The sequence below is a fragment of the Protomyctophum bolini genome, assembly GCF_963924005.1.
Source record: "Protomyctophum bolini genome assembly, chromosome: 3".
Lineage (NCBI taxonomy): Eukaryota > Metazoa > Chordata > Actinopteri > Myctophiformes > Myctophidae > Protomyctophum > Protomyctophum bolini.
In genome coordinates this window covers 36,128,001-36,135,500 of record NC_137864.1, presented here as the reverse complement: position 1 = coordinate 36,135,500, position 7,500 = coordinate 36,128,001, and positions in this window count along the sequence as shown.

Below are 7,500 nucleotides of genomic sequence, written 5' to 3'. Positions count from 1 at the left end.
TTTGCCATGGATGTACAAATGCTTGTATAAATAGTTGATCCAGTTTTGACATCTGTGTGCATGTTGTAAACAGCTGAATGCGAGAAAACTTTGCTGAATCCTTCCTGGGTGATGCAATAAGTCCATGGCATGGCACAAAGGGAACACTGTGACGCTTCATTTCATCATTATCCATGAATACACACTGTTAACTGTTGAAAGGATTTGTCGATGGGAGCACTTTTGCGTTCTCGAGAGCTTCGAGAGTGTCTGTCTGGCCAAGTGCAGGAGAGAGAAGTTTTGGGGGAAGTTTAATATTGAGGGGCTGGGGGAAGGGGCTGGAGAAGAACGTGGTAACACCGAGGAAGGATTAGTGTTTTGTTGGTGAGGATTACCGTACAAACCGGTGAAAAGGCAACTAAGCTGAGCACCGCCATCATCAAACAGATTTGGTTTCTGGTTCCTATTTAGACGGATTACCCAACAATGTTATTGTCAGTGCGATTGTTCTAGCAATGAGACTGTTGAAGCTTTTCTTGTTTACTGTAGGACACTAATTGGAGGTTTAGGCCCTTCTACTTTTGCTCAGAGTGGGTTTTTCTGTAATGATCGACGTATTAAGTATAAGGTATACTTTTAAACTTTTGTACTTTATATGTCATATAAAATATTAGATAAAATAAAATCAAGTGGCCGGAAATCAAGAGCTACGTGCATGAACAATAATACGATGTATGGCTTCAAAGTGAAGGGGCAATAGATTTCCTTCATACGGAAACAATAGCGATTTCTTTTTAGGGGAGAACCTCTTCCACTTCAGCAGGAAGGAGGATTAAGCTGCACGATGTCCTTTTCTTACTTCCCTCCCGCTTCCCTTCCTCTGTGAAAGCTGTCTGTTTATAGGTCTCACGTGGGGAAAGGACAAAGGTTTAAACACTGGGGGTATTCCAAAAGATAATTAAGGAGGAATGAACAGTCAAAGTGTTGAAGGAGACACGAAGGAGGGATTGGGAGCAGCGAGGATAAGAGAGGAATGGAAGCTACCTCCTTTTGTTGTGTCTCGAAACAAGTGGATCAACCTCTCTTCCTCAAACATCATGAATATGCATTATACTGGGTCATTCATTCGCCACATTGTTCTTCTGCAAATTATGTCCCACCAGAAAAAAAATGCAGACAATGAAACCCAAAGAGAAGTGAGCAAATAAATGGAAGCAAAAACAATGCTCAAAATGATAGAACTGTTCTTTTTGTGTCGACACAGGTTTCTTTTATGGCATTAGTGGAATCTTTTGAGATGACTTGCCTTTATCTAGTAAAATAATGCTGTCCTAAATAAACGGCTCCAATTAACATTCATTTGAATAATCAGATTATGCTACATTTTGTTAAATGTACCGGATGCGAAAGTGTACATATTATAATGCATATTGTCATCACTAATGCACCAAAGGCAGTGAGTCATTCATAGCTTCATATTTACCTAAAGGTGTATCCACCTAATTAGTGGGTTCTTACTGGCTGTAGTTCAAAGGAAATGTTTTCCTGGTGAAACTGAGCTAAAACAGTCTAGATTAGAATTTCAGTCTTTGTTTTCCGCTAGCATTACCATTTGCATGCACTACACTATTAGAATGTCAGTGTGTTATCATTTCGGTATTAGGCTTAGCTGTTTTTTTTGTGCTGTCTATGAAACTGACAATATTTATCTCCGCCGGGCCGGAGTGGCCTGTAAACGGAGATTGTGTTTTCACACCCGCTTCAAATGTGATCAACTGACAATCACCAGTAGGTTACTTATCAAGAAGATCTTATCGATCTACTGCATGTAGTCTGGGAGCATACTGGCTGCGATTAGGAAACACAGAAGTGACTGTGCTGCTCCGTGCTTGCGGTTATGTTTAGGTTAGGGTATGAGGTGGGTTGTCGTTCTCAGTAGGCTCCCAGCATGTGCAGTAGGCCGATAAGAACGTCTTGATAAGTAACACACTGGTGATTATCTCATTATCGGTTGATTTTCAACCATGAGTTTTCACATCCGTCACCAGCCCTGAGGCACCCCGGTCCTAAGAACTGATGTCAATCAGTGTGACTTGGCTATATTCGAATAGTGTTAGGATTTGCACAGACCAAGAGCTCTATACCAGTGTGGATGGGAGAGCTATCAATAAACAACAATCTGACCTAGGTATTTTATTTTCAATCAGTATGCACAGCAAGCGAGAGGGTGCAAATTACTACAGTGCTATACTACAGCAGTAGAGTTGATTTACTGTAGCACATTTTACTACTGTATGTATGTCCTACCCTTTTTGCATCAAACTTTGACGCTCTTCTTTTTTTTCACAAAAAGAAAACACAGCTTTGTGGCATACAATATATTCATAATAAAATGTGATAATAATAACCGACAACAATATGCTATCAGTAGAATTGATGTGCTGAAAGTGCATTCACACTCAAAAGCCTTGTAACAGAAGCACAGAAATACGACGCAAGCACGCACTCATGCAGACATGCACACACCCACACACACACACACACACACACACACACACACACACACACACAGCAGATACTGCTGTGTTGTTTACCTGCAATTATTCCCAAGTGAAAAACGAAACGGTGCACGTGCACTCACACATTCACACACCATAGTACAGTATACACACTACACACTGGCACAAACAACTGACACTCACCTGCAGGGAATAAAAGAACAAGGGGCTAATTAATGATGATGAGAAGTTAATTTAGTAAGACACCTCAGGTAATATAGTCTCTCTCCCTCTCTCTCCTTCTCACCTTCCTACACCCCCCGTCCACACATTATTTCTTAGCTTTCAACACAGCTATTTTCAACAGAATAGCTGTCAAATGTTCTGTTTTGTACATTTCATCTCTTTCTGTCTCCCCCCCCCCCCCCCCCCCCCACGCACAAACGCATGCACGCACGCACACACACACACACACACACACACACACACACACACACACACACACACACACACACACACACACATTCACACTCTTATTCTTCAGGGAAGGAAGAGGCAAACCAGGTGAGATTGACAAGCTAAAGTGGGAGAAGACATAATTTTCTGTTTTGACATTGCGCTGTGTGTGTGTGTGTGTGCATGTGTGTGTTGCGTGTGTGAAGAGAGAGAGGGATAGAGGGGGGAAGAGAGAGAGAAAGAGAGAGAGAGAGAGAGAGAGAGAGAGAGAGAGATGGTTCCTGAATCCTGAGCTAAATGTTTGCTAGCAGGTGAGCCTGTTGTTGACAGATGGTGTTTGTGAGAGAAGCTCACTCCCTACAGAGTCTCACCCCAGGAAAACACTCATGCTAACAGACAGACCTACTGTACACACAAACAAGCACACGCGCGCACGCACGCGCGCACACACACACACACACACACACACACACACACACACACACACACACATGCACACACGCACCTGAGCACATATGCTCACACATTCAGTGTAAAAATGGCCTCAGAGTAGATCATATACAGTAAAGCCATTCCATTAGTGTCAATCACACGGCACCATTCACACTATAACCAGGTGAGAGAGACAAGGAACTGCAAGTGATGATCTCTTTAGTACCACTGTATCATTGATTAGAGAGAGAGACAGAGACAGAGAGAGAGAGAGGGGGGGGGGGAGGGTGTAGACAAAGAGACTGAAAGGTACCGAGTCCGAGACTACAGACCGGAGCATGCAAAATAAAAGCTGAAACCGACCCGAGGACACCATTTTATCTCCACTCCGTCTCTCACTATGTGTCCACTCCACATGCAGAAGCCATTTTGTGTCTCTGAAGCTCCGATTGGGAGTTTGGTGACACTGCCTTCCATCAGCAGGCCCATTGGAGCGTGGCAACTGGAAACTGTGCCCCCCGAGTCATTATATTAGCACTAATGCTTTACTAAACAGGCCTTAAGTCAGGCCTGTATAGTACTGCATGGGCAGTGGTGGAAAGTATATTTACTTCAGTACAATTTAGGCATTTGGCAGAAGCTCTTAATCCAGAGCGACTGTACTAGTCTGTAGAATTGAGGTATTTGTACTTTACTTGAGTATTTCCACAATACTATTTGTACTTTACTTGAGTATTATTCACTAATGTGTCGCGATGTGATGCATTGTGAGCTTGTACAGTAGATCAACTATTTTCATAAGATCTTTATACAGTACATTCGAAAACTTTTTGGAACATTCTACAGTATTTCTACACTGCAGTATTGATACTTTTACAGTACTTTTTCACCATTTCAACCTAAAGCAAATAATGAGTATAGTGTGTTCTGAGCTTGTATTCTGCCGTATTCACTATCACTATATATATATTTGTAAAACTACCAAAAATAAGTATAAGTAGTTAACGAGATTCTTATCAAATATTGATTCTTATCAAAGAAATATGGTCTTTGAAAGGAATCATGGAACAGCATGACTATGTGGGCGAGAGAGGCGTGTAGAGTGGTGGAGGGAGGGAGAGAGAGAGAGAGAGAGAGAGACACGACAGGGAAGGGAGGGGGTGAGTGAGTGCTAGCTCCTGTAATTAGACAGTTAATTACATCTGGATGGTGATCTGCTCTAGGGGATGGATGTTGTTTGAGCTGTGTGTGTGTGTGTGTGTGTGTGTGTGTGTGTGTGTGTGTGTGCGTGCGCGTGCGCGCGCATGCATGCGTGCATGCTTGCAGGCAGGCAGGCGTGTGTGTGTGTGCATGCGCACGCAATGTGTGTGTGTCTAAGCTGAGCGTCTGTGTACACTCCAGAAAGCGTTTACTGAAATGGGAGCTAATTCTCGCTGTCTGAGGCCATTACGGTATTAATTTAATTTGGGTTAGCTGTCGCTAGCTCATTAACACATCTAATTAATTCATTGACATCAGAATTAAGTTGTTTCACTGAAACTGACACCTCTCTCTCTCTCTCTCCCTCTCTCTCTTACCAGTGAGTGTGGGAGGCGAGGGTGAGCGACAGATTGATAGAGCGAGGGGTACCGTAGAGAGCGAGGAGCGTCGGGGGGTGAGAGGGGTTGATGGATTGAAGGATCACGTCTAAAACAGAAATGTTATAAATGAATTTTTGTCAGCATGCACTGAGTGGTGTCAATCTGGTATCAAGTAATGGTAATGGTTCTTCTCAGCTGCGAAGGCTAACCCAGAGTCTGCCATACAACGGAAACCTTCCAGAACCATGCAGGACGTTCTGTTTCTTTGTTGACATCTCTATTATAACCACAACTAACCCCTGAAGGGGAGGTACTGCATGTACTATATGTCATCATTAACCACTGATATTTCACTTTAAAAAAAGGAATTTTATTATCTACTCAGGCTTTTGTGAACACCCCAGACAGTTTTTAAGTTGCTCGATTCAGTATTTATCCATCCATCCATCCATTTTCAACTGCTTATCCATAGTCACGTCGCGGGGGTAGCAGGCATCTCCACCAGAGAGCTCCAGACCTCCAGAGCAACATTACTAACTTCATTCTCTGGGACCCTGAGGCGGTTTATATATTGGAGATATAAACCCTCCAACCCATCCTTGGTCTGCCCCGGGGTCTTCTTCCATCGGGGCGTGCATCGAGGATTCAGTAGGCTATTTAGATATTCGATATATTCGTTTTAGCTGCCCCGCCCCCTTCCTATACAAAGTACAAACCCATTGTAACTTTTATTGCTTTTTTCATTTATTTTTAGTAATGTTTTTGGAAAATGAAAAGCATCAGTTAAGGTTCCATGGAAACCTAGAACCCATGAAATATGTTACACGGCACACTACGTTCTTGTGGAAAAGAAGGAAGAATTTAAGTCATATTTTATACTTGTTATTTTGCATAATTTGTGTTGTTTTGTTTAGTTTTGCTTTGTGTACCTTAGTGATGCGGTTGTCTTATTTTTGTATGTTGAAAACAAAGGGAACCACTGCCTTAGGGAGTGCTGATGAAGATTTAAGAGGCACAAACTCTTCTGGAGAACAGCATTAAAGATGAGTATTATTGAGACAGATTTTCCGAGATGAATCAGTCCTGGTGGTATAGGCCTACATGGTTTTTTGAGGTGTGCGGTGAGAGGTGGGACACCTTTCGTTGTGGCACACAATGTGCACCTGATTAGAGGTGGGTGGGGATTATTTGGATGTAACACTCAGTGGGTTTCTTGTTAGTGGACGAGGGTGGGGGGTTCTAGTTAAGCTCTGCACACAGTCCTGCTCTGTGGTAAATTTGATTAAGGCTGGCAGGAGAAGGTGATCCCACCGTGAACAGGTGCCCCTCACAGCTGAGGACTTGGGTTCAACCCTTCTCTCTCTCTCTCTCTCTCTCTCTCTCTCTCTGACAGACACACACACACACACACACACACACACACACACACACACACACACGCTCACACACACACACACACACACACACACACACACACACACACACACACACACACACACACACACACACACACACACACACAGACTTGCGCACTCTCTCTCTCTTTTGTAGCAATTCCCACTGTCATTATTTTGTCTACATGTGTAAAGCCTGTTTAACAAGCCTGATGATCACGATATATAAGAGTTGTAAGCTTGTATAGATGGGCTATCATCAGTGTGTAACACCAGTATAAAACATTTGCAGATGTACAGATTAATTGTAGATCGGCACATTTCACAACTTCTTAAATATTTGTTTTCTAATTTATGGAATTTCTTTGATTTATTTTTCCTTGATTTCTTCATGACATTTCTGAAAAAAGCATTGAATTCTATTTTTAATTCATGAAAAATGTAGGTTTTTTGAGGAATGTAAAAACAAAATGTAGGAAAGAAAAAAATAAGGGACCCACAAATGTGTCCCGACCCAGTGTTTAGGAACCAAACAGGCACACCCTTTAACTTATTGAATGTATATTTTACCTCTCTCATCCCCCTCCTCTCCTCCTCCCCTCCTCTCCTCCTCTCCTCCTCTCCTCCTCCCCTCCTCCTCTCCTCCCCCTCCTCCCCTCCTCCCCTCCTCTCCTCCTCCCATCCTCTCCTCCTCCCCTCCTCTCATCCCCCTCCTCCCCTCCTCTCCTCCTCCCCTCCTCTCATCCCCCTCCTCTCCTCCTCCCCTCCTCTCCTCCTCCCATCCTCTCCTCCTCCCCTCCTCCCCTCCTCTCCTCCCCATCTCTCATCCCCCTCCTCCCCTCCGCTCCTCCTCCCCTCCTCTCCTCCTCCCCTCCTCCCCTCCTCTCCTCCTCCCCTCCTCTCATCCCCCTCCTCTCCTCCCATCCTCTCCTCCTCCCCTCCTCTCCTCCTCCCCTCCTCTCATCCCCCTCCTCCCCTCCTCTCCTCCCCTCCTCTCCTCCTCCCCTCCTCTCCTCCTCCCCTCCTCCCCTCCTCTCATCCCCCTCCTCCCCTCCCATCCTCTCCTCCTCCCATCCTCTCCTCCTCCCCTCCTCTCCTCCCCTCCTCTCCTCCTCCCCTCCTCTCATCCCCCTCCTCTCCTCCTCCTTTCTGCTGAGTGAC